The sequence below is a fragment of the Leopardus geoffroyi genome, chromosome E1, assembly GCF_018350155.1.
Source record: "Leopardus geoffroyi isolate Oge1 chromosome E1, O.geoffroyi_Oge1_pat1.0, whole genome shotgun sequence".
NCBI lineage: Eukaryota > Metazoa > Chordata > Mammalia > Carnivora > Felidae > Leopardus > Leopardus geoffroyi.
Window position 1 is genome coordinate 58,662,483 of NC_059330.1, and position 26,302 is coordinate 58,688,784.

Genomic DNA, 26,302 nt, shown 5'->3' on the forward strand with positions numbered 1-26,302 from the left:
CACGTACACTTAAACTCACAGGCCGTCTCCACTCAGACCCCACACGTTTTGGGTGCTAAGGACTCGTGTATGGCTGGCGGCCACCCTCCTGGACGAGGCAGGAACAGAATCCCCTCGTGTCACGACTGTGCCATTCACAACCACCCGAAGCCTCAAAGACAATCACGTGGCCGCACGGAGCCTGGCACTCAGCAGGTGGCCAGCGGAGGGAGAAGCCCACCGCTCAGAAATGCATCTCTGCAACCTTCACAGCCACTGACTCTCCAAAATCACCGTGAGCCCATGACGAAGACTCACCGTCCCCAGACTTCGCGAGCGCCCTGTGTGTCGGGAACAAGTCGCCTTACACCCCCAGGTGATGCGCTGTGCGCCCTCTCCACGGCTCCGTGAGGCTCGGCTGGGGCCGCCCAAAACCACACGTCGAGCCAACGAGGACTGGGACACCGAAAGATCGTTTATCGGCCCCTGGGGGGGTGGAGCTCCCCTTCTGACCCAGAGAACCTGCTCGGAACGCGACGGGAGCCGGATGCCCTAGTTCTCACTCTGGCCACTCACGACAGAGCAAACTCAGGACCCCTCTCGCCACCTTCACCTCGCCGCCTTCACCGGGGCCTCCAAGGGGAGGAAGGAAACAGGCAGATAAACGCACACAGAGGAAGGTAAAACCAGCTGAGGATTAAGCATGCCGAGCACGTGCCGGCCCTGTGGTCTTACCAGGTACAAAGCCCATTAGCTCATTAGTGCAGACAGGGCTGGGATCCCACGGCACCGCATGATGCTTGCCCAGTGAAAATTCCGAGCGACTGGTCGACCAGGAGAGACCACCCCCCCCACCCCCCACCCCCCGCCCGGCCAGAGTCTGCAGGAGGGGGCAAGAAAGGGACGCGGGGTGATCCAGCAAAGACAGGGGCACCCAAGCAGCCTGAGAAAGTGGTCGTGGGGGGTAGCTGGAGGACCAGGAAGGGGGAGCTCGCCGGGGGCATCGTGGGACAGAGGGGCTCAAACAGCATCCTGACCCCAGCCTACATTTACAGGCTCCTTCCCGCATGCTAAGGTGGAGGTCAGGTCCACACGTGCCCTGGCCGCATCCTCCCTGTGGCTCTATGAGCAGATGACAAAGCTGTCCCCTGGCTGGCCGGTCGCCGTTAAAGTGACCCGCTCAGGGTTTCGTCCTACCTTGTGGGTCAGACCTTTCTCGTACCAGGGGAAGGTACCCGAGGCTGCCCTTGGAGCATGGTGAGGCTCGGGGCCGGCCTCACCCTCCACCGTGTGCGCTCTGTTGTCACGTGGTGATGGCTGCTGGGGCGGGAAGCGGGGAGGGAAGGAGCCTTGCAGGACATATGGGCAATGGGGAGGTCTGTCTCCTCCGTTGCCGGGCAGTCGTCTGGAGAACGGGCAGCGGAGGAGCAGGGATACAGAGAGGCATGGAGGGAAAGGGGGAGTCCTCCCGAAGGCTTCCAGAAGCTTGCTCCTCCTGCAGAGTCCTCCACCCTCTATGCCTCCCACCTGCCCCGTGACCCTGATGTGCTGACACCCACCTGCACGCCCGACCCGCCGCCGCCACTCGGCCCCCGGCTCCCGGCAGACGGCACCCGGCCGCCTTCCTCGAGAGCCCGGAGGAGGACGCCAGCCTGCATCCTCGGGCTCCGTCTGCGCCCCCAGCCACCCCCTCGATGCCCTTACATAACTCGAGTCCTCCCTCACCCCAAGCAGCTGCCGCCTCAGACTCCCCCCACCTTCTAGACGTGGGGGTGTAACATCTGCTCCTAGCGTTCCTCTCCAAGAGAACGCTTCCCCCACAGCCGCACCCCAAACTCAAACACTGTCACCCTCCCCCAGAGCGGCAAAGGGTAAAAAATAACATAAAATAAAAACATGCGACCACTACCACCCACCGCATCATTAAGGGCCAAAAAAAAGAAAGAAAGGGAAAAAAAAGGCTTCTACAAGTAAAAGTCTTTCTTTCTTGTTCTAGAAAAACAGTAACGAATCCTGAGGGGGCAGAAACGCAGGCAAGGAGCAGACGAGGGATGTCCCGGCTTTTCACCTCCATTGCTGAGATCACCTTTGCTATTTCCCATTTTTGAAGAAATAGGGACGACCACCGTCGCCCGGTGGCAGCTCCTGGCCACGATGCTCCCACCTCGAGCCTGTGATGACAGCTGTTGGAATTCAGAGCCAGGAAGCAGCTGGAGGGGGGGCAGCTTGGGACCCCCTGCCTTGTCCTCACTCCCTTCCCTCCAAAGGGGCACAGCTACCAGAAAAGACGGAGGGACGAGGTTTGGTTTGGGGTCTTCAGACCAGCCAAGATCTGCCTCACAGGAGCCTCTCCCGACGGGGTGGGGGGAGCACAGCAGGGCCCCCCAGCTGCCCTGAGACTCTGCACCACACCCCCCCGATAGATTTTCTCTACTCCAGACAGCTCAGCACCGCTCAACCCGAGGCTCCCCGTGTCCTTCCAGCCAGCCCATCGCCGAAGCCTGCCTTCCCTTCCAGACACGTCCACAAAAACAAGAGGGAAATCTCTAATTCCTTCCCCAAGAGAAGCTGTCTATGCCTATTATCCAATTCAGCCTCACTTCTCAGACTGTGGCTCCTTTTCCCGTGTCCCAGCTCCCTGTGCCCTCACCCCCAGGTCCCCGCTCCCACCCCCAGCTGCTGCCTAGAGTCTGGTTCGGTCTCTGGGGGCACACTCACGCACGCACGCACACTCGGCTCACTGCATTGTCTTCTGAGGCTCTTAGTGGGGCTCGAAAGGGTCCCCTTTGAGTGTCCCCACGTAACTGGAAAGACAGTGTATGTGTGTGTACATGCGTGTATACTACATGCAGAACTATCACTGTGCTACGACTCAGATAAATCCACGTTTTGCACACGGGCATAATGACAAAGGCAGAGCAAATCATTTTTGAGCGGTTACAGGTGGATTCGGGGAGGTCCCGGCTGCGGTCTGGATCTCGGAGGTTTTTGTCTCCCCGGACCTACGTTCTCACCTGTTGCCACCGCGCTGTGGAGTCATACCACGTGAACCCATCGTGGACAATTCTGAGGACGGCACGGGAGAGCAGGGAGCCCAGGCTGCCCTCCTGCCAAAACAGAGGGACCCGGTTCATCAGCCCCAGAAAGAAAGGGCGTGTTTGAGGAGGACCTACTGAGTGTTTCACAGAGCACCCGCCTCTTGGCCACACGATGGCCGTCCCTACTCATGCAAGTGGGCAAACAGGCTGTCTCAGATGAAATGCCGTCACTGAGGCCCCACAAGTGCCCAAACGTGGGCCTGTCTGCACGCTGAGTTCTGTCCCCTCCAAGCCCCCAAGACTTTCTAAAGACAGATGACTGATGGCCTGTCCACAACCCCGCCACGCCCTCCTAGGAGCACCAAGAGCATGGCAAGCATCCCTCCCACCTGCTGGCACCCGGCCGCCCCATCCTTGTAGCCGGGGCCCTCTACGGGGCGGGCATCCTGCTCGGGGCTGAGAGGGGACAGTGCATGCTGGGCACTGCCCTCCCCATGTAGGGACGGGCAGAGAGCCCGCCGGGGGCACCAGCAGGCCGACAGCTTCCGTGCGTGACAGAGAACCACACAGCACCACGACGGAACAGGGAAAGGGGCGCCCCAGCTGCCCAGGGGCTCAGAGCTAACCGTATCCCTCCCACTCCCCGTTCTATTAAAACTCTGCTGCTTCAGGGAGGGAATAAAGGCGAGGCCCCGGGACGGGACCTCCAGGAGCCAAGCCCGGGTCAGGTCATCTCCTCCTCTCTCCTCGGAACAGGGGCTCGGTCCACCTGCCAAAACACACAGGTGCCCCGAGCACGGGCAGGGAGTGTGCGGGCCTCACTGTGTGAGGTCATGCCCCGGGAGAAACGGGGGGACGAAGGTCTGTTTATCCCACTCAGCAGCTACCTGACCAGCGCCAACTGCACGCGCCAAGCCGACAGAGGAAAGCAGAGGGGAGGGGGGCGGGAGACTCAGGAGGCCTCCCATAGCCCGCTCCCCAGAACAGGCCCCGGTGCCGGGGCGTCCAGAGTGTCCCCACGTCCCCTGAAGCTCCCATGAAGCTGGCGGCCTCTCCCGCCCCTGGAGGAAAACCAGCTTCCCTCCTCCTGCAATTTGGGGGGAACCGCCTGGAGCCACTCGGAACATTCCTTTGCGTGTCCTCAAATCTTCTAGAAACACCAAGTTCCCAGGCGGAGCCTCGCTCAGCGCTGGTGGCCGCTGCCTGGTGTTCCGCCAGCCCCAGGAGGGACTCTCAGCAGACGTTGCTTCAGAGGTGGTCACGGATGCAGCCAGGACCCCAGGACCTGAGGCCGCCCGCCCGCCAGGAGCACACTCTCGCCTGCCTCCCCCTGCGCTCCCCACCTCTCCCACACTCCCCCAGAGAAGAAAGGCTTCTGTGACTCCCACAGCTCAGAGGTCCAAGCAGGTATCCTGCCTGGGTGACGGCGGCTTCCTGCCCTCTCGCGAGGGTCTGCACAGCCTGGTGTCAGGGCTTTGTCACCACCCGCAAAGCCCTGGGGATGCCGGGTGTGCCCACGATGCTGGCACAGACCATCTGAGCTGCTGGGGAAGAGGCCTGCTCGGCTCTGCTGCTCAGGCCTCTGCGGCCCCAAGCTGCTCCTCTGTAAAGTAGGCGACGCCCAGTTTCTTCTTCCAGCACGACACCCCAGGACTCCCCTGGGCCCCTCTAGGCTTGGGGATAGGCTGCTCCCATCCGCACCTCTCTTGTGTCTACTGATGGAGCCTCAGTGTCTACGTCAGGGCCCCGCACCAGTGGGTGCCCGGCAAATATTTGCGAAATGAATATACGAGTGCTTCCTCGTGGCATTTCATTTTATCCTCGTAAAAACCCTGCGAGCTAGTAAGAGCCATCATTAGCCTACTGGGGACAATAATCATTGTTGCAGTAACAGATACGGATTGACCGCAGAGGCACCATTTGCATTACCTCCTTTCTTCCTTTCCTCCAGGCCGTGAGGTGGCGCGATTATTAGCACTGTTGTGCAGACGGAGAAACCGAGGCTCAGGACAGGGACGGACAGCACTGCCCGGAGTCCCTTATGCCCAGAGGGGAACCGCCACCACCTGTGGCCAGGCCACCCTTCGCCTGCCCTCCGTGAGGGCTGAGGAGAGGAAGAAAGCAAAGCCTCGGGTGTTCACAGGTGCCTCTGGGTTCTAGAAGGTACAAGCGTGTTTTACGTGGGAAGTCCTGAGGGAGATCCCGGAAGGCCAGGAGGACGGCCGGGCTCGGCCCCACAGGTGGGGGCCTCCAACACTCAGCTCCACAGTGGGCTGGCCGGTGCCCACTCCTCCAGAGCTGGGGGACCCCACGCAGCCCTCAGCCGTGAGCAGAAGGGGACAGGGGGGCAGGCAGAACTCAGATTTCTCTGGAGACTGGGGAGTGATCTGTGTGACACCAGCATTAGACCAACCAGAAGAATCTAAGATCACAGTAACCCTTTGTGTCCGTGTTGAGCTGGGGCGGTGGGAGGCTTGGGGACACCCCAGGGACATGAGGGGGCCTTGGCAGGGTGGGCCGGAGGCTTTGCTTGTGCCGGGGGACAGGACTCCCCAAGAGAGGGATGAGACGAGAGAAAGGAGAGAGGAAGCCGACGTCCCCCCAGGAGGGGTCGGGGTGTCGGGAGGAGGTGAACGTTGCCTTCCCCGCGCAGTCACACACCAGGGCTGGGGAGGCCGCGCAGCTGCGGGTGCAGACTCTGCTCGAGCAGAGCTAACTTTAAAATAAGAGGGGCTGAATCATCATAAAAAGTAAGAATTTTCCGGGCGCGGTGACATAACCGATGAAGCAGTTTGCCTAAAAAGCCCCAGTGTTCTGAGAAGACCACACACACACACACACACACACACACACACACTCTGCAGAAAACCAACCCTTCGGGGCACAACATGGCCCCGTGACCATCCATGCTGGGCACCCACCTAGAGCACTCACGTACCCCCACTTGAACCTTCTCCATTCAGACCTTCCTTCTCTATCTCCTGGGGTCTACGCTAGGAAAACTCTCTGCCAGAAAAAACAGGCCAGGCAGGTCTAAGCCGAAGAGGTCAGCTGGGCCCAAGAAAACAAGGGGTCAGGGGGCACCCCATGCCCAGGAGCGTCCCCATGAAGGCTTGACTGGTAGGGTCTACCCTTGTAGGAAAGGCAGCTTCCTGGAGCCAGACCTCTTCCTGGGGAGTCAGCCTATTAACAAGCTGGCCAGGGGGAGTGGTGGAGTGAGTGCATTTGGTGCAAGGAAAGCCAAACTAATACAGGAAACTGGGTTCCCAGAGGTCATGGTAGAAAGTTCCAAATGCAAGCCCACATGCTTATGGCCAGGAAGCGTGGCACTTACACGTCAGATACCCAGCTCGGGGCTGAGGACAGGTAGACCTTTCGTGCCGTGATTTATTCAATAAATATTCATTAAAGTAGCACTTCATGCCACAATCATTGGCGGAATGACTGACTGGCTAAGTGGATGGACAGATGGACCAACGGGCAGACAGATGGATATTGACATCAAAGGAAACAAAATGGAGCTCAGAATCCAAAGCACTGAGGATACGATCTTGTAACTCAAAATCTCTCAAAATCTAACACCCGGTATGCTCTAGATCTGTGCTCCCCAATGGAAATTTCTGTAATGGCAAGAATATTCCATACCTGTGCCATCCAATATGGTATCCGCTAACCACATATGGCTGTTGAGCACCTAAAGTGCGGCCAGTGTGATTGAGTAACTAAATATTTAATTTTATTCAAAGAGTCACATGCAGCTGGTGGCTACCATATTGGACAGCACAGTTCTAGAGTTTTGCAACATACCACTGCACGTCCTCCAAGAGTGGCTGGGAATACGGGCCACACAAGGGCAGTTGGGGAGCCTGACTTTGTGAGAAGCTAAGACCGACAGGGGCAGGGCAGTTCCATTTTCGTCTAGCCCCTCATTTCATCGAACAAGAAGGAAACCTGCAAAGCCTGAGGCTTACAGGCAAATGCTTCTCAATTTTAATGTCCACACAAGGCACTCAAAAATCGTGTTAAAAGGCAGATCCCGAAATTCAGGTAGGTCTAGGGTAGGACTCAAACATTCGTACTTCTAACAAACCCTTAGGTGATGCTGATGATCCTGGTTGCAGGGACCACATTTCTACATAAATGTTTGAAAGTGTTTGTAAAAGTTTAGGAAGTTTTCCATCCTAGAAAAACAAGGGTTTGCAGGTACAGAACAGGAAGACCTGGGAAGGCTAAGATTCGATACAGGGAATTTGGCATATTAAAACAAACGTTCAAATCTTCAAGGTTTGAAAATTTAAACAGATTAATTTATTGAGTTCTCACCATAAGCCCGTATGTGCTGGGGAACACGCTGAGCTTACAAGTTACTTTGGGATGTGAGACGTTAAACCATCTTAAGGAACACTGCAAGCATCAGGTCTGACCAAGGCCTTCCGTGATCCCCCCAACTTAACACTGCAATTCCACCATTCCCCACACACCTCCAGCTGTGTATTTTGCTGTAAGAAGGGCTACTCTCTAGGGGCACCTGGGTGGCTCAGTCGGTTGAGCGTCCGACTTCGGCTCAGGTCACGATCTCGCGGTCCGTGAGTTCGAGCCCCGTGTCGGGCTCTGTGCTGACAGCTCAGAGCCTGGAGCCTGTTTCGGATTCTGTGTCTCCCTCTCTCTGACCCTCCCCAGTTCATTCTCTGTCTCAAAAATAAATAAACGTTAAAAAAAAAAAAAAGAAGTGTTACTCTCTAAAATATATCATCTTCCTATTTGTTTCGTTTACTGCTTCTTTCCCACCTAGAATGCAAGCTCTATGCAGGCAGGAATTTCTATCTTGTTTGCTCGCTGCTCTATCTCTAGGACCAGAACAGGACCCAGTATGTGAAAAGCCTTCAAGAAGTATTTGCTGAATGAATGACTTTAAATCTTCGGATTTAAAGTGGACTTTAAAACTCCACTTGGGAGTTTATTCGGGTATAACATGTCCTTCAAGAGCATTGTATGTTTGTTATATATGCATTTTGAACATTTTTTTATTAAGTTTATTCCCAGGTACTTTGGTTTATTTTTGTCATTCTCAATAGGGACCTTTTCTACCTCTGTATTTGTATTTAAGTTATTATTGGTTATCTGTATTTTCATCGATTCCTTTGGGTTTGCCAAATACACAATTACACCATCTATAGAAGATTGATACTTTTATTCCCTACTTCTCAACATTTACTCTTCTCCTGTCTTTCTCTTGTCTGATCGCATCGGCCGACGCTTCTACCACAACATGAAATTGACAGCAGTGGTGCCAGTAGGCATCCTTGCTGTGTCCTTGCTTTGCTGTTTCCACATCAAGAAAAAGAAGGGATTTTGGACACGATTACACTTAGTCATGTTAAGGAAGTATCAGAAGTATCCGTCAATTCCTAGTAAGTGTTTCACGCATGGACGTTGACTTCGGTCAAATGTCTTTTCGGTACCAAAAAAGACAGTCATACGATAATTCTCTTTACGTTGATTGAAATGATCGATTGTGTACTTCTTGATATGGAACCATTCTTGAATTCCTGGCATAAACTCCAAACGGATACAGGATTTTATTATTTTCAAATGAGGCTTGGATTCTATTTCCTAATATTTTATTTAGAATTTTGCATCAGTATTCGTAAGTGAGACTGGTCTGCAGTTTTATTTTTGTACGATCTTTTTCAGATTGAAAGACGTTGTTATTCTCACTTTGTGAAAATTACACAGATGTTTCCTTTCTTTCTATTTGCTGTGTGGAACAGTTTAATTAGCACTGGAAGTACCTGCTCTTCGAAGGTGTGGGTTAGATTCTCCGGGGGAGCCACCCGGACATCCTTCTCTGTGTGGGAGTAGCTCAAAAACTGTCTGCCATGGAACTTGGTCAGGTTTGGTAAATCACATCTCTCCCGCTTCTTATTTTGTGTTTCTTGTGCTTTCTTTCGTTCTAACCTAGTTAGCAGTTCAGCTATTCACTTTAAAAAAAAAAAAAGAAGAAGAAGAAGAAAAAAAACAGCTTTCTATTTATTAGCCCCATTTGCTCTTCTGTGACTAGTTCGTTACCCATTAACTTCGTTAATGCCCTTCCTTCTTCTCTCCTTCAGCTTATTATTGTTTTGTCCTCTTCCTAACTGTTTGAGTCTTATACTTAATTCATTTATTTTTAACTTTCTCTTTTACTGACTGTGTGCTTAAGGCTATGAATTTCCTCTGTGCACACTTGCCCTCACATCCAACCAGGGCCCTTCATTTGTGGGTGCTTTGCACACCCCCTTGTGAGCCCGACCCTCCGGTGTTGTATTTGTCGACAGTTTGTCCTCCCCAATGGAGTGGGCTGCTCAAGGTCAGGGAGGCTACCTTACTTAGCTCTGGATGTCTAGCACCCAACACAGGGGCTGACACATCAAAGGTCGTCAGTAGAAGCTTACAGAAAACATGGAGCGACTGATCATTTTGTGATATACGACAGCTGCAATTATAAAACCCACATTGGAGTATTTATCGGTTCCAGGCACTGTGCTGGATGCCTGGGAAGCACCATTTTATCTACTCTTGTCCACCTCTGTGAGGTGGGTCTTGCTCCTCTCCACTCACAGGGCAGGAAACCAGAGCTTAGAGAAGTAAAGGACTTCCCCGCTTCACATCACTGCAGACCCACAGAACGCGGCTTCACAGACCCAAAGCCGATGCCCCTGGGTGCTAATAACAAAGAGCAAAGGAGACAAGCCTGTGGGGAACAGAGAGAGCCCACATGGCACAGTGGTTAGAGCACAGGCTGTGGTGTCAGACAGATGGGAGTCCGAATCCAGATCTGCCACTACTAGCTGTGGGACCCGCGGCAAATAACGAAACTTCTGCGCATCTCACGTGTCTCATCTCTAAAACGGAGAGAAAAGACCCACACCCCCCACAGGACTGCTGTAAAAATTACACGGGATCACAGATATAAACTAAGCACAACGTCCGGCCTTCAGTGAGGTGATGGTGCTGGTGAGGACGGTGTGGTGGCCACGGCCGCAATAATTACATCATCCACAACCGCGACGACCACGATATCCCCGACACCCGACACCCTCACAGAGCGAAAAACCAGGCTCAATTCGGAAAACAAACAAATAAAGGCCCACGGAGCCGAAGAAATAGAAGAACCACAACATTTCAGAGCAAGAAAGGATCCTCAAGATCGTCCACAGTCGCAGGACTTTACCAGTGGGGAAGGCGGGCACCAGAGCGGGAGAACAGTGTGCAAGACGCCTCACACCTGCTGTCAGCCCCGCAGGGACTAGATGGGCCCTTCTCCTCCACACTCATTCCCGCTCCTCCCTGCTGTCCCCTCACCCACGCCGTGTGGGGCCCAACGTGGAACCCGAGGCAATGAACACAGGAGGGACACGTCTACACGAGGCACAGAAAGTAGGGACTGCACTCGGGGCAGGGGGAGGGGGGAGCCGCCCCACTCGGCCTCGCAGAGCACTGAGCACGGGGCCCCGGAGGGGAGGCAAGACCACGCTGGACGCGTGGGCGGAAGGGAGCACGGCAAGGGCGGCCCAGGGGGGAGGCCTGCAGGGGACCCGGGGGCAGCCCGAGCAGAGTTTAGCAAAAGTGAGTGACGGGAACAGCAGTTGTAAACACATCCCCGGGGCTGGGGAGAGGAAATTAAGTGTACAAATTAGGGATGAGATGAAATTAATGGCAGCTTAAAGGGCTCGTGCTAATTTCAGATCTTGGTGAGCATGAAAAAAATATGAGCAAGAAAGAAAGGGTGGGTGAAATATTTACTGACAAAAAGCAAAATAAGAAAACATCTGAAAAGCGTGCAGCACATAAATAAACGCCTTGAGGTGGCAATCCCGGCCGATTCATTTCCTTCCGCAGGCGCAGGCTGCCCAGCAGAGGGCTGCGAGCGAGGGCCCTGCATCCGCGGGGGGACTGCCGTTCAACCGGGGCTCCCGCGGTGCCAAGCCCGGTGTACCCCCTCGGTCCTCCTCGGAGGGCCCCACCAGGAGACAGAGACTGGACAGACAGCACCGGCCCCTCGGTGAACCCGGGCCGCGCGGCCCCCGTGCCCCAACTCCCCGCCTCTGTGTGGTGCATTCACCCCTACTCGGTGCAGGGGGCGGACACCAAGGCGGGCGGCCCCGGACACACAGGGAAGACAAGTCTGACCACGCCATGCCCCCTCCCCACGACGTTTCTTAGGAGACGACACCCTGGGGGTTGCAGGAGCCCCCACAGGTGAGGGGCCCGGGGGATGAGTCGTGGCCTCTGACCGCTAAGTTAGCGACCGTTGGCAGAGCATTTTTGAAGAAATCTGGAGGCACTTTTCTTTGCAAATCTGGACTCGATGGACTCTGGATCAACACTGCCACGGGCCGAAGGGAGGTTTGAAAACCACCACCAAAGGCTGATGGGAAACACCAGCAAACCAGGCAGGAGGGGGCATCTCCAGGGAGGCTGCCTAGGCCACCTCGGGGTCCCGATTTTGCTCAATATCCGAGCTGATGATCTGGAAGACAAGTGAGGAAGATCCCCCCAGGAGAGCAGCAGGGGGCCGGCCGCGGTGTGGTGGGCTGGGACAGGGGAGGTGGCAGAAATGACTTGAAGAGAGAAGATAAGTGACTCCCAAGTAAACGGAGATTTGGCTTGGATAAAAGTGCAAATGTCCCAGTCTGAGAAAAAAGAAAAACGAAAAAAACAACCCCAGCCTGAAGCAGATCTTTCCTAACTGAGAACCCAGGACGGAGGACAGCGGCCCTGTCAGGTGACCGTGGGAGTCCTGGCCAGACAGACTGGGGTGTTGGGGCGCGGGTGCCGTTCCGGGAGGCCTCGCTCACTCCGAGGGGCCTCAGTGCTCACAGCAGGACAGCAGGGCCAGGGGTCCCGAGAGCCCTTGCAATATCCAGTGCTCTCCCACCCGTGACAGGCTCAGGAAGGTCAGGGAGCTCTGCGGATCACCAGCCGGGGCAGTCAGGGGCACACTCTTCCTAGAGCCGCGCTGTCAGGCCAAGGCCCACCAGACTCTCTTCCGGCTGGGGTGGAGGCGAGGCCCACCCGGCAACAGGAAGCGTGGCCAGAAGGCCGACTCAGGCCGCGTGATCAGTGCAGAGGCCTCCCTGTTCAGCCCATTCATCGCTAGCGAAAGGAACGAAGCTGTCAGCCCCGGACGCATTTGGAAATTTACTGGAGCAGCCATTTGGTGCTGCCTTGTGGGGCCTGGGTTAGTCAGCCAGCCAAGCACACGTTCCCACCACCCAGTGCGTGGGGGCCATGGAGCAGAGCACAGGGGCTACAGGGGGCTGGGCCAGGCCCACACAGGAAGGGCACTGGCAAAGGGTGGATGGAGAGGGGGAGCTGCCAGGGCAGGGCAGGTGTGCAGGCATCAAGAAGGGCAGGAGCAAGCAGCAGCTTCCCCAGGAGCGGGGCCGAGGCCAAGAGGCCGAATCAGGTTCAACACAGGCATGAGCCCTAATGCAGCCAGCCCCCACCCGGTGGCCGTGCACCAGGCAGGTGGGGGCAGAGTGGCCGGGGGAAGCCTCTCACCATGAAACCCCCAGGAGGCCTGGCGGGGCTGGTCTCAGGCCTGGGAGGCAATAGTTTTCCCCAAGTCTCAAACGGGCTGTGGCACTCGAATGACTTCTACTCTCTAGCAAATGGCTCCTGTTCTTACTGGAAGTGACCTCCTTGGGGACAAGGAGTTTGTCTTGTTTTTTTCACTGTTATCTCTCTGCTGCCTAAAACACTACATATATAAGATGCTTATTATTTGTAGGATGGGTGAGGATAGATGGATGGATGGATGGACAGATGGATATGGATGGATGGTGAATGGGCGGACAGACAGATGGACGGATGGGCAGATAGTGGATGGACGGATGGATGGATGGGTGGATGGTGGATGGATGGATGGTGGAATGGATAGAGGATGGATAGAGGGAGGATGGATGAATGTATTATGAATAGAGGATGGATGGATGGTGGGTGCATGGATGGATAGATGTATTGCAGATGAATGAATAGAGGATGGGCAGACGGATGGATGGATGGATGGATGGATGGATGGATGGATGCTGAGTGGATGGCAAATGGATGGTTGATGGATGGATGGATGGATGGATGGATGGATGGATGGTGGTGGATGCATGTGGATGGATGGTGGATGGACAGATGGATGGATGATGGATGGTGAGTGGATAGAGGATGGATAGAGGGAGGATGGATGAATGTGTTATGAATTAATAGAGGATGGATGGATGGATGGATGGATGGATGGATGGATGGATGGATAGATGGAGGGGCCCCTACTACATCTCCAGCAATTCTTTAAACATCCATCCCAGGACTGGTCCCCAACCATCACTCTTTGAGATCCCAGCCCCCAGAGACCCAGTGAAGAAAGGAGTAGGACTGACCAGTGGCTAGAGGGTCTCTGAGCCCGAGCAAAGCACAGGAGATGTTAAAGGAAGCCCAGGAGGCCAGAAACTCTCACTCAGCTCCCTCGAGGGTTAAGCAAAAGACTCTACGCACAGGTACTCTGTAAACTGCTCAGCAGTGAACACGTGTGGGGTGCTTGAGCTTTGTTCTCCACCCCACAAAGGATGAGGCACCCTCCTTCTCCCGGTGGGATGCTTTGAGAGGGCAGCCACTCGCTTTCTTCAGACTGTAGCCCCAGCCCCAGCCAGGACAGACACTTGAGAAATGGTCAGTGCCTCACTGTGTTCACAAGGGATAGCAGGCAGCTCACGAGAGGCTACTGACCGCCTGGCACCTGTTCCGTCTGGGGACATCAAGTGACCATAACGCGTGGCTTTGGCACCAATCACCAAATCTGTGACTTCCAGCCAGTGCTGCCCATGGCAACATCACCCGAGGGCCAGAGCACACCCCTTTCCTGAGCACAACGACCCCGTCTGCTCACTGACCACGGAGGGGTCCTTACTGAGCTTGGACCTGTGCCGAGGCCTTTATACACCTGCTCATTTTCTCCACCCAGCTGCCCTCTGAGGTGGGAAGGATGACTGGTCCCACTTCACAGACTGGGAAACTGAAGTTCACGGGGATTAAGGAGCCTGCCCAAGGCCACATATCTAACCAGAGGTGAAGCCAGCAGCCCACCAGACAGAGCCAGGTGGCTCTGGGCTCTTCCCCAAAACAGCTCTATCTTCAAAGGATGATGACTCCATAATTCAGTGCACCAAAGAGGAATCTCAGATGCTTTGGTTTAAAGCCCCCTAGGGTGACTGCTTTGAAAAGCAGTGGGCCTCAAGTCCACTGCAACGCTCAGGGCAGAGGGCCCAGCCTCTGCCCAACTCAGGGAAGAGCCCTTCCCTTGGGTCCCAAAATCCTAACCCAGTCTCCCGTCCCCACCCACACCCAGCAGGAACAGTCAGGACCATCCAGCAAAGCGCTGTCCCCTGGTCTGGGGAGTGGGGCGGGGGGGTGTCCGTGCCTGATTCCATGAATTCCGAGATGCACCCTAGATGCCCTCCTGCCATCGAAGAGCAACAAAGGAGGTGGCAGTGGGCAGCACGGCCACCACGTGGGGCCAAGCTAATCACTCCAACCCCAAATGCAGCCACCAAAGGCCACGGAGGGGCAGATCAGCAAGTCTTTGTGATGCGTATTAGCAGATTCACTAGTGAAATTAATTCTTCCCCAAACAGCTGAGATCAAGTTAAACAAAGACGCATCGAATGGGTGGTTGACTTCTTTTTCCCGTTCCCATGTGCAAGGAATGGTGTGGGCCCATGGCTGCCGGGAACCAAGACGGGAAGCCCTGAGCCATCGCCCACAGCCTTGGTCTCCCCCACAGCCTCGGTCTCCCCTGCAGCGCGGGAAGCGTGGTGCCTCCAGGCCAGGGCTCTGCGGCTCTCCCCAACGCCTAGCTCCCGTCTTGCATATTTGAGCCCTTTCTTTCTTCTTCTTCTCCCCTTGAAAAATCAAGTCGGATGTATGTTGAGATGAGCTGGATGCTGGAGATTAGATGGCATCTGTCTGGACATAAATAATTTACTGCTTGATGGTCAGGGAGAATTTAATTAGTTCTTGTTCCCCTGATAGAATCGGCCCACCATTGCTAAAACATTTCGCTCCGAATTAGTCTGAAAGGGGCCAACAAGGCAATGCTAATTTTATACACACGTCGTCCCCCGCAGCTTCTGAAAATACACACCCAGCACAAGCACCGCCCAGCGTCGCTGCCGCCTGGGTGTCTGGGGGCGCCGGAGAAAGTCCAAGGAGGATGGGCCACAAGTCGGCTGGGGAGAGGGGGACTAGGGAAGGGGCCACAGCCCTACTGCCTTCCATCCACAGCTCCTCTCCTCCCAGAAACTGGGTGATCGGATCGGGGACCCCTGGGATGAGATCAAGGGGGAAGGAGCCTGAGTGAGGGACTCACCCCACCCCAGTGTTCCAGCAGCAAAGACCCAACAGAGCTGCACTTTTTTTTTCCCCCCGTCTGCAGAGCCTGGCTCTGCTGGATGCCAGCCTCCCCACCTGCCTGGGGAAATCACAGCTCAGATTAGAACCTGAAGGTGAGGTCCTGTGCCAACCGGCGCACGCCCACTGCCTCCGCGGGGGCCCAGACGTGGTAGCACAGGGCGGGGGCGGAGGGGAGCCAGAAGGCCCTCACTTGTCCCGAAGTTCCCTTTAAGAACGTCTGAAATGGAACGGAGCTCGGAAAACAAGCTGACGAGATCAATAGCCCACGAAAACCACTGCAACAAAAAGACGCTTTAAAATGTGGGAAACGTAGTCAATGGGTCTTTGGGAAAAAAATCGACATCTCCAAGAAACGTTCAGGGAGAAGGAAGAGAATGAACGGGGCCAAAGGCTGACTCATCCGTGGAGCAGAGACGGTCCCCGTCAGAAACTATGGCCGGGGGGGGGGGGGGCAGGAAACGCAAGGCCACGCTTCTGCCCAGCGCACTGCTACCGACACCCCCACGGCCATCAGCCCTCCGTGCCATCTGAGAACCAGACTGGCTATTCAGCTCTCTGACCCACAGAGGACACCTGATTCCACGGCAGGCGCCGCATTGAGCGTTTTCCCCATCTTTGCTAACGATACAGGGAAAGGGGCGCCCTGTCGTTCGAGTTGGTAAGGATTTGGTTACTAGTGCGATTAATTTCCTTTCCACACAGAAGACGAATGGAGCAGGTCTTCTTTTGCAAAGCGCACTCGTTTTTCGCACTTTTTTCCTTTGGAAGCTAAACCAGTACATTCTTCAGCTGCCCGTCTGAATCCCCCGCTGGCCTGGAATTCGGGTCAGAGAGCGTGTCTTTTGTCTGTCTGTCCGTCCAGCAATTGCTCTCCAACACAGAGGGGGCGCTTAAGACATACCTGGCAGGCCAAACAGAGGACGGGAGGGGGGAAGGGAGTTCTGTCATCACTCACAAAAGCTCTCTTCACATGGACAACGGAAACAGAAAAGATACTCAGGAGAAAAGCACCTGAGGGTAAATGAGAACGGACCGGACACCTGGGTGGCTCAGTCGGTCGGGCGTCCGACTTCGGCTCAGGTCATGATCTCGCGGTCCGTGAGTTCGAGCCCCGTGTCGGGCTCTGTGTTGACGGCCTGGAGCCCGCTTCAGATTCTGTGTCTCCCTCTCTCTCTGCTCGTCCTCTGCCCACGCCCTGTCTCCCTCCCTCCCTCCCTGTCTCTCTCTCAAAAATAAATAAACATTAAAAAAAAATTTTTTTTTAACGATCACCAACCAGGTGCCCAAGCCCCACCTAACACTCACATGCCTCATCTCTGCGGCCCCACCGTGACCCTCAGCCCCAGTACAGACGCAGGACCCCGGCTTCCTCGAGGTCCGTAACTTGCCCAAGGTCACCCAGGTGAGGGGTGACAGCCAGCATTTCAACCAGGCAGGCTGGTTCTGGCTCTTGCCCTGACCCGACTGCAGCCCAAAGCCCTCTGGCTCCCGGCTGGGTGGCCCCGGTCTGACTTTCTCTTATTCTCAAGCCAGGCTTCCTTGGGTGCTTTGGGCCAAGTGAAGGGGCACGGTCCCTGTTATCGGGAAACCTCGCCTCGTGTTGGCCGGGCTGTGAGCGAAGTGTGCTCTGATATAGCAAGAGCTGGGAGTCTGCACGGCATCAACCAGACAGACAGGCGAGGACCACCAAAGGGCAGCTCAGCCTTTCCAAAAATCAAGGACATGCAAATGAAACCCAGGCATGGTAACATCTCCAGCCACCAAAGTAGGCAAGATCGCTTCTGAAGATGACAGCAGAGCTGGCCCCCTGGCTTGCCAGCACGGGCTGATGGACACGTTACAGAGGGGACAAACTTCCCACAGGACCACTTAGCAAAATACTTCAAGAGCCTGACAAATGTTTTGCATCTCTTGAACCCAGAATTCTACTTCTAGGAACTGATCCCACAGAAATAATCAGAGGCACAGACCAAGATTTATGAACAAGGAACTTAATCACAGGATTATTTATAACATGGAAAAAACTGGAAACAACCGGACGAGCCAACAGTCTGGGAAGGAGGAAACAAATTATGAATTTGCAGGACAATCCGTGCAACAGACTGGTCAGCAGTCCCTGCAGATCGTGGTTTTGGTGGATGCTTAAAAATAGAATGGTGCTCACCACATAATATCGAATGAGTACAGCATACAGACTATATATAAACGCCACCCTCATTTTATTTTAAAATGTATATCTCTAAAAAGACTGATAGGAAATATACCAAAACGTCAAAATGGTTATCTCTAGGTAGGAAGATTAAGATTATGGCTAATTTTTGTTTCCATTATTATACTTTTTTGTGCTTTTTCTATTTTTCACAAAGAGAAAATATTTACTATAATCATATATACACACACACACACACACAAAATCTTTTAAGTAGCAAAGGATGAATTTTAGCACATTTTTTTTTTTTGGCTGTGGAATTCGTTTTGGAAGCCCACTCAGCTCCTCAAAGTCATTTTTAAAGTGGGGCATAAAGATCAGAAGACAAGACCCCACCAATGCGCTACCTAAGAAAGAGTCTCCTCCTTTCTTCTGGAAACAGTACTTCTATTAATGCAACCTAAGACCACTCTGATTTTTGATCCAGCCCTAACACACTGCTGGCTCACACTATGGCTGCCTAAGTCTTGTATTTACCCCCACTTAACCCTTAGTCTCACCCACCACAGACTTGGAAAGCTTGACCATTTGGACCCAAATAAAATAGCGGGAATAAAATTTATTCCCACTGAACTGCAGCTTGCTAGATTCAACCCATCATTCTGACTGCTGAGATGTATTTAGATCCTGAGTCTGCCTATGAAACGCGCCCACCCTTGCTCCCAGCTTCGCGTTACCTCCGAATTGAGTAAGTCTGCCACCTTCCCCATGTGCCTCGTCGACCACCACGGCAAGCAGGAAGAGGGTGACGATACAGCCCCACGGCCCATCACTAGAAACCTCCCTCCACGTTTCATCCACCTGCTCATCAGCTTCCGTTTGTTGTTCAACCAATTATGACCATTTTGGACCAAGACACGTGAAAAGGTGTCACAAGCCACAGTGAAGCCTGGCCACGCGTGTCTGGGATCTCCCACCTGCCCACCGGAAGAGGTGGCCAGAGCCAGGGGTCCTCACCAGCACCTGCTCGGTCACCACCCCCCTGCGCTCCAGCGAGCCTCTCCGGCGCATGCGGGAGCACCGGGAAGGAGCAGTGCTGGCCCCAGCCCCCCATCCACTCGTGCGCCATGCGGGCCGGAGGCCCGGATGGAAGAGGCTGAGGTCCACGGCAGAGCCAAGGGCCGGACCCGGAAGCCCAGGCCTTCCGTCTCACACTTGCAGCCACGCTGCTGCTTGAAAACCAGAGCACTGAGGGGGCCGGTCTCTCCCGGAGACGGACAGAATCTGCCTGCAAAAGTGAAGGCCTGCGGGCCCGCAAAGACGCTGACCCGCGTGCGGGCCTGTCCTCGACCCCAAGGGCAGCAGCCTGTGTGTGCCACACGTCAGAAGCAGCGTCCGTGGTCCACATACCCACGGGTCACCGGGCACCGGACGGGACACGTGGCAGCTCAGAGACCGGTTAATGGTTTGTGCTTCCTCTCACTTAAACTACCTGGCTCGTCTGTGCCTCCGTTTCCTTCTTTACAAAACGAGACCACTACACGTGCCCACCTCGAGGTCCGGCGGAAGAAGCCAGCACGGCGTGGCAGCCGGGGCCGTCACACCGTGTCCCCGAGGGACTCCATCTCTGGGCTCTGGGCTCACTTCGAGGCAGGGCTGGCTGAGTCGAGTCTACAGAGAAATTCCACTTTTCTTCCAATTCGACGAATTCAGAAATTAAAACTCAACTTGAAATTCAGATGTAAGAACGTGCCTGATCTTTCCCTCTGTGGTTTGCAGACCAAATCAATGATGCAAAGGCCCGGATGCTCCTGGGACGGCACGGACCCTCCTCTGAACGGCAGTCACACCGTGTGCACTTGTGCTGTGCCCGTGGTAGGGAAGGAGGCCCATGTCCCCAGCAGACCCCTCCACCACGGCTGCTAGCCCCCCACACTGGGCGACACACACAAGGAGCAGGAGGGCCACCCCTCAGCCTGGAAACAAGGAACCACGGCCCCCGTGAAGCAGCCCTGGGGCCCCAATTCCAATACTTCATGCGAGCACGTGTGTTCAAACGACAAACTCTCCACTTCTTTGCAATGGTCTCCAGAACCAAAGCTTTCCCGCCTTCCCCACCTCCCACTGCAGCGAAAGCCAGGCTGAAGGCCTGTTTCCTCAACGTCTGCTCACGCTCACGCTCACGGCAGCTGCCCACACCACACGCCCTCCAGTCCCAAGAGGCCACTCCTCCTCATCAAGGCTGGACAGAAGCAGGAGCCGTGTCCACCCCGTGCAGGGACAGGAGGCTGACTCCCGCCTCTGGCCCATCAAAGCGCTCCCTCTGATGGCAGCAGCCACTAAGCCAGGATCCTGAGTCCCAGTGTTCGACCACCGCCCAGAGCAAGCCTGCCAGGCCCCCCAGTCCTGCACGAAGCCACAGGGGGCAGGGCTGGCCCAGGGAGCAACAGAGGCTTCTCCTCAGCCGCCCTGGCCGCACACTGGCCCCTGAGGACAACCAGGAACCTCACTGTGCCCCAGGGCCCCGGCCCCCGTGGATCTACTTTCTGTCTCTATCGATCAGCCTACTCTAGACAGTTCACGTAAATGGAATCCAGCTTTGGCCTCCTGTGCCTGGCTTATTTCACTCAGCGCCATGTTTTCAAGGTTCATCCGTGTTGTCACAGGTGTTGAAATTTCATTTCTGGCTAAACACCATTATACACATCTTGTTCACCCCTTCATTCATCAATGGACAACTGGGTCGTTTCCACCTTTCACTGTCGTGACTCAAGCAGCTGTGGACATGGGTGTGCAAATGTGTCCAAGACCCTGCTTTCAGGTCCTTTGGGGATATGCCAGCAGATTTCTCCTGAATCCACCAACCTGCATTTATCCCATTTGCTGTTCTTAGGGGTGATTGCTGCAAACACTGCTCCAGATGTAAGAAATTCCAGTGGTCAAGGTGAACTTCTGAGGTTGTCTGGATGGATGGATGGATGGATGGATGGACGGACGGATGGAAGAAATGATGGATGGATGGGATGGATGGATGGATGGATGGATGGAAGAAATGATGGACGGACGGACGGATGGATGATGGAAGAAATGGATGGATGGATGGATGGATGGATGGATGGACGGACGGATGGGTGGATGGACAGATGGAAGAAATGATGGATGCATGGATAGATGGATGGACGGATAGATGGATGGATGGACAGATGGATGGAAGAAATGATGGATGGATGGATGATGGATGGAAGCATGGATGGATGGATGGATAGAAGAAATTATGGATGGATGAATGGAAGAAATGATGGATGGATGGAAGAAATGATGGATGGACAAACGGATAGATGAATGGAAGAAATGATGGATGGATGGATGGATGGATGGATGGATGGAAGAAATGATGGACAAACAGATAAATGGATGGAAGAAATGATGGATGGATGGATGCATGGATGGATGGACGGACAGATGGAAGAAATGATGGATGGATGGATGGATGGATGGATGGACGGATGGATGGATGGAAGAAATGATGGATGGATGGATGGATGGATGGATGGATGGAAGAAATGATGGACGGACGGACGGATGGATGATGGAAGAAATGGATGGATGGATGGATGGATGGACGGATGGGTGGATGGACAGATGGAAGAAATGATGGATGCATGGATAGATGGATGGACGGATGGATGGAAGAAATGATGGATGGATGGATGGATGGACAGATGGATGGAAGAAATGATGGATGGATGGATGATGGATGGAGGCATGGATGGATGGATGGATAGAAGAAATTATGGATGGATGAATGGAAGAAATGATGGATGGATGGAAGAAATGATGGATGGACAAACGGATAGATGAATGGAAGAAATGATGGATGGATGGATGGATGGATGGATGGATGGATGGAAGAAATGATGGACAAACAGATAAATGGATGGAAGAAATGATGGATGGATGGATGGATGGATGGATGCATGGATGGATGGACGGACAGATGGAAGAAATGATGGATGGATGGATGGATGGATGGATGGATGGAAGAAATGATGGATGGATGGATGGACGGATGGATGGATGGAAGAAATGATGGATGAATGGATGGATGGAAGAAATGATGGACAGATGAACGGATGGATGGATGGAAGAAATGATGGATGGATGGATGGATGAACAGATGGATGGAAGAAATGATGGATGGATGGATGGATGGATGGATGGATGGATGGATGGATAGAAGAAATGATGGATGGATGGACGGGCAGATGGATGGGAGAAATGATGGTTGGACAGATGGATGGATGGAAGAAATGATGGATAGATGGATGGATAGATGGATGGATGGAAGAAATGATGGATGGATGGATGGATGGATGGATAGATGGATGGAAGAAATGATGGATGAATGAATGGATGGATGAAAGAAATGATGGATGGATGGATGGATGGATGGAAGAAATGGACGGACGGATGGATGGATGGAAGAAATGATGGATGGATGGACGGACGGATGGATGGAAGAAGTGGTGGGTGGATGGATGGACGGACAGACAGATGGAAGAAATGATGGATGGATGGACAGATGGATGGAAGAAATGATGGATGGATAGATGGATGGAAGAAATGATGGATGGATGGAAGGACAGATGGATGGAAGGACGGAAGGAAGGGAAGGGAAGGGAAGGGAAGGGAAGGAAGGAAAGGGAAGGGAAGGGAAGGGAAGGGAAGGGAGGGAAGGAAGGAAGGAAGGAAGGAAGGAAGGAAGGAAGGAAGGAGGGAAGGAAGGCTCAATAGTTGGATGGATGGATGGATGGATGGACAGATGGACAAGCAGATGCCATCACTACTCCTTGACATGTCTTCCCCCTAATTGACTGGCACAGGCAGTTTAAGAATTTCTGAGTGGTCAAGATCCCCCGCATCTCAGGTTTTCTGTGTGAGTGATGTTTCCACCAACAGCAATGATTGCCACTGGCTCCCAAGCCCTCCTGCCCCTCAGAACCAACCGGACAGCACTTTCAAAGTGACACTTTCCAGGCCCCACCCGAGACTCCTACCCCACAGGTGAGGAGCCCTGCAGCCCATGCTTGTCCTGGGCTCCCCGATGGCTCTGGGGACCAGCCAGGGCTGGGCACCCCTGGTGTGGACCTCATAGCTCCCAGGAGTGGACCTCCGGGCCTGGCTGCTTTGCGTGGCTTGTGGGTTTTTAAAAAATAGTATGCTGTGTCTTAGGAAGGATGGAGAAAACTGTAAATCACAGACAAGAGACTCTAGCGGATGGACTAGGAGGGACCCTGGGGGTGGGGACGGCAAGGAGGTGCCAGGAGAATACTTTCTATGACACAGAGGCAGGTGAGAGAACAGAGCCAGAAGCTCTGGGATGAAGTCACTGTACTAGGTGGTTACTGTAATCCCACCCCACATCCCTGCCTGCGCCTGGCTGTCACGGACCCACTGAAAAAAACGATGCTTCTCACTAGTCCTATCTTACCTTCTGGACTGATGATCTGGTCAGGTATCCAAGATTCTTTTTTTTTTTTAATTTTTTAAAATGTTTTATTATTTATTTTTGAGAGAGAGAGAGAGCGTGTGCACACATGTGAGCAGGGGAGGGTTAGAGAGAGAGGGAGACACAGAATCCGAAGCAGGCTCCAGGCTCCGAGCTGTCAGCACAGAGCCCAATGCGGGGCTCGAACTCACCAACCATGAGATCATGACCTGAGCCAAAGTCGACACTTAACCGAGCCAGCCAGACGCCCCTACCAGAGATTCTTAAGGAATCTTGGGGTCTTCTGGCATCTCTGAGTTCTCTAAAGAAGTGGTCAGCATTATGGTTTCTAAATACACATCCCAAAATAGGAAAACCAGTGGAGTTCATGCGTGTGTGTCTTGAAACAAAAAGTGGAGTGTGACCCTCGCTGTGGAACCAGCCCCAGGGAGGCCTGACTCAGCTCCATCAAGACCCCTGCAAGGCCTTGCCCCGCCCCCTCTGCTAGCCCCCTTCATCCCCCCGCCCAGGCCAGACACCTTCATGCAAATCACAGAGCAGGTGCTCCCCCACCCCCGCCCCACCCCCGCATTGGGCTTCCCTGCTCTGTCTACCATCCCAGAAACCCCGACTGACACTGGCGTGTACTGGAATAACTCTATCAGGCTGCATTATGCCTCGAGTCTTAAATCTGTGACATACAGTCCTTTTTTTAAATTTTTTTTTAATGTCTATTTTTGAGAGAGAGAGAGACAGAGCATGAGTGGGGGAGGGGCAAAGAGAGAGGGAGACACAGAATCCGAAGCAGGCTCCAGGCTCTGAGCTGTCAGCCCAGAGCCCGATGCGGCGCTCGAACTCATGGCCTGTGAGATCATGACCTGAGCTGAAGTCGACGCTTAACCAACCGGGGTGCCCCTGTAACGTAAAGTTCTAAGTCGCCAGCACAGCCCTTGCCTCTCTTGCCTCCTGCTGTTAGGTGAAAGCTGGTGGTTCATCCAGGTTCAGGAAACACGGCCAAGGATGGACAAACACGGACTTGCCATGCAGAGCCTGGCTTCTTCCTCAGCCCCTCATGGACTCACCCAAGGACCCCTTGCTCCCCAGGCTGCCTGGCTCCATTTCTGCCCCCGAAAGAAACCAAAACTCACGGAGGCCCAGGGAGAGTGGAGATCCCACACCCCCGCCCAGCTCCCAGCAGACAGAATGAGCCCCAGGGCCCCGAACGGCCACCCTCCCCGGGGCAGCAGCAAACATCCAACGCCCTAGTACCCCACACCTACAGGAGCTGGGACAAGAGGTGGGCGTGGCCAATAACATCCACATCCACCCCCACACGTCCAGCCCATTCTTCCTGCCAAAGAATGCCATTTGGACAAAGCAAATCTGATCATATCGGCTACCTGCTTCAATCCTTAATTTAATCAGTCAAATGCCTCCTAGGACACAGAGGCCACTGCCACCCCCCACGGGCCCCCCCCCCCACGTGTGACGAGCCCACCACCCCTTCCTGGGGGCCCTGAAGGCATTCAGCCACATCCAGTCTGGGAGGTGGGGATGGGGTCTGGCAGGGGCGGGGCTTGATCAAGCTCCAAGACCCTGGCAGCCTGGGACCCCTTCCTCAGGAGGCGGTCTACAGTGGGCGCCCACCGCCCTGCCTGCCGTTTGCTGGTTTTCTTCAGTGTTAACAGGGGACGAGGGACGTCAGCCTGTCATACTCTAGTGCCCGCGGTTTTCAGACATGGGTGTTTCTGGCCCCCTTCCCCGCGTCAGCTCAGAGGCCTGGAATGATGAGGAGAATGTAGGGAAAGCAAAGAGCTCACCAACAGCGCACCTCCCTCACCAACAGTGTGCTGTCCCCACACCCTCCCCACCCCGCACCCACCCCCCTGCAGAGTAGCCAACACAGCAAATGAAAATACAACACGGCCCGCTCCGTTTGAACTCCACAGACACACGCGCGCACACACAACACTCTCTAGAGGAAGTATGTCCCATACGACATTTACGTGATATTGATCATCTAAACAAGTATCGCTTACCCGAAATTCAAGTTGACCTGGGCATTCTGGATTTTATGTGGCACCCTTCACCCCCACGGCACGTGGCCTCTTCCTCCACGGTTCCTGGCTGACTTCCCCCTTTACTTCTGACTTGTCTCCACTGAAGGCTCTTGGAGGGCAGGCCGGGCCACCTGGAGTTCACCCTCCCCTCCGTCAGGAGCTCTGGGAAGGGTGCGGAGGCACCATGAGCCCTCCCTAGTGGCTGAGGCAGGTGAAAAAGAGAGACAGAGACAGACGCCAGGAACAAAGGAAGGTGAGGGAGGCCTGGCTGGCAGGGGGGTCTGGCAGGGGCGGCAGCATACTGGCCACACCCCTGCCTGGGGCAATGCAGTCTGAGGTGCGGCCTGAGGCTTGGCTGCCTCTGGGGGCCTCCCGCAGAGGGAGAGGAGAAGCCTTTAATGCTCTGCACCAGGTCTGCCCCAGCAGGCGAGGTGGGAAGAGGCACCTGTGCCTTTAACAGGCCGGGCTCATTGCATCCCACAGCTGTGGCCACCCCGTGTGAGTGACCACGGCAGAGAGGACCACATCCCCCGTGTGAGTGACCACCGCAGAGAGGACCACATCTGGGATTTTCCAAAGCAAGGATTCAGCCTGATGTGTTCAGAAACCTCACCTCGAGTCTAAGGGATTATTTCCGCCTTCCCATCTTCCTCTGGAATGTTCTTTCCCTCCCCCCTCCCCCACACATCACCTGACTCCCATCCCCATCCTGGTTCTGGTTTTCTTTATGAATCTGCCAGCAGGAGAAGCCAAACCAGAGTGAAGGGGAACGTGGACCAGCTGGAGAAAGGCCGCATCTCCTCCCCCCCCCCAACCCCCCTCCCCGGGCCAAGGACAACATTCTCTAGGAACAAACAAGCCTGCGGGGGTGGGAAACCAGGCAGAGAAAAGAAACACCAGCTCCAGCAGCCCCAGCTTGTGAAGAAATGGCGTGGGGGGCGGGGGACCTGCTCTCCATGAGAATAAGCACTTTCAGGGAACAGAGTGAGCGAGAAAGGGACCCAAAAGGAGGGACTGGGGGCGAACAGTTGTTTAAAATCATTCATGCGTTCATTTCCCAAGAATTTATGAAGCAGCTACCGTGTGGGTGCTGGAAAAACAGGGGTGAGCAGGACAGTCAGCTGAGTCCTTCTCAGACTGGCAT

At 54.5% G+C, this 26,302-nt stretch overlaps 1 protein-coding gene across 3 annotated transcripts in view; it reads right to left on the bottom strand.

Moving 5' to 3' along the window:
• The window catches only part of RBFOX3 (RNA binding fox-1 homolog 3), a 452,855-nt gene that overhangs the window by 367,698 nt on the left and 58,855 nt on the right, over positions 1-26,302 (bottom strand). The window contains exon 1 of one of the 3 annotated variants that reach the window (XM_045489766.1): positions 1,539-1,608. The exons of the other annotated variants lie outside the window; for them this stretch is intronic. The gene's annotated coding sequence lies outside the window, so the exon portion shown is untranslated. Of the gene's footprint in view, positions 1-1,538; positions 1,609-26,302 lie in introns of those variants that run through there. 3 annotated transcript variants of the gene reach the window in all.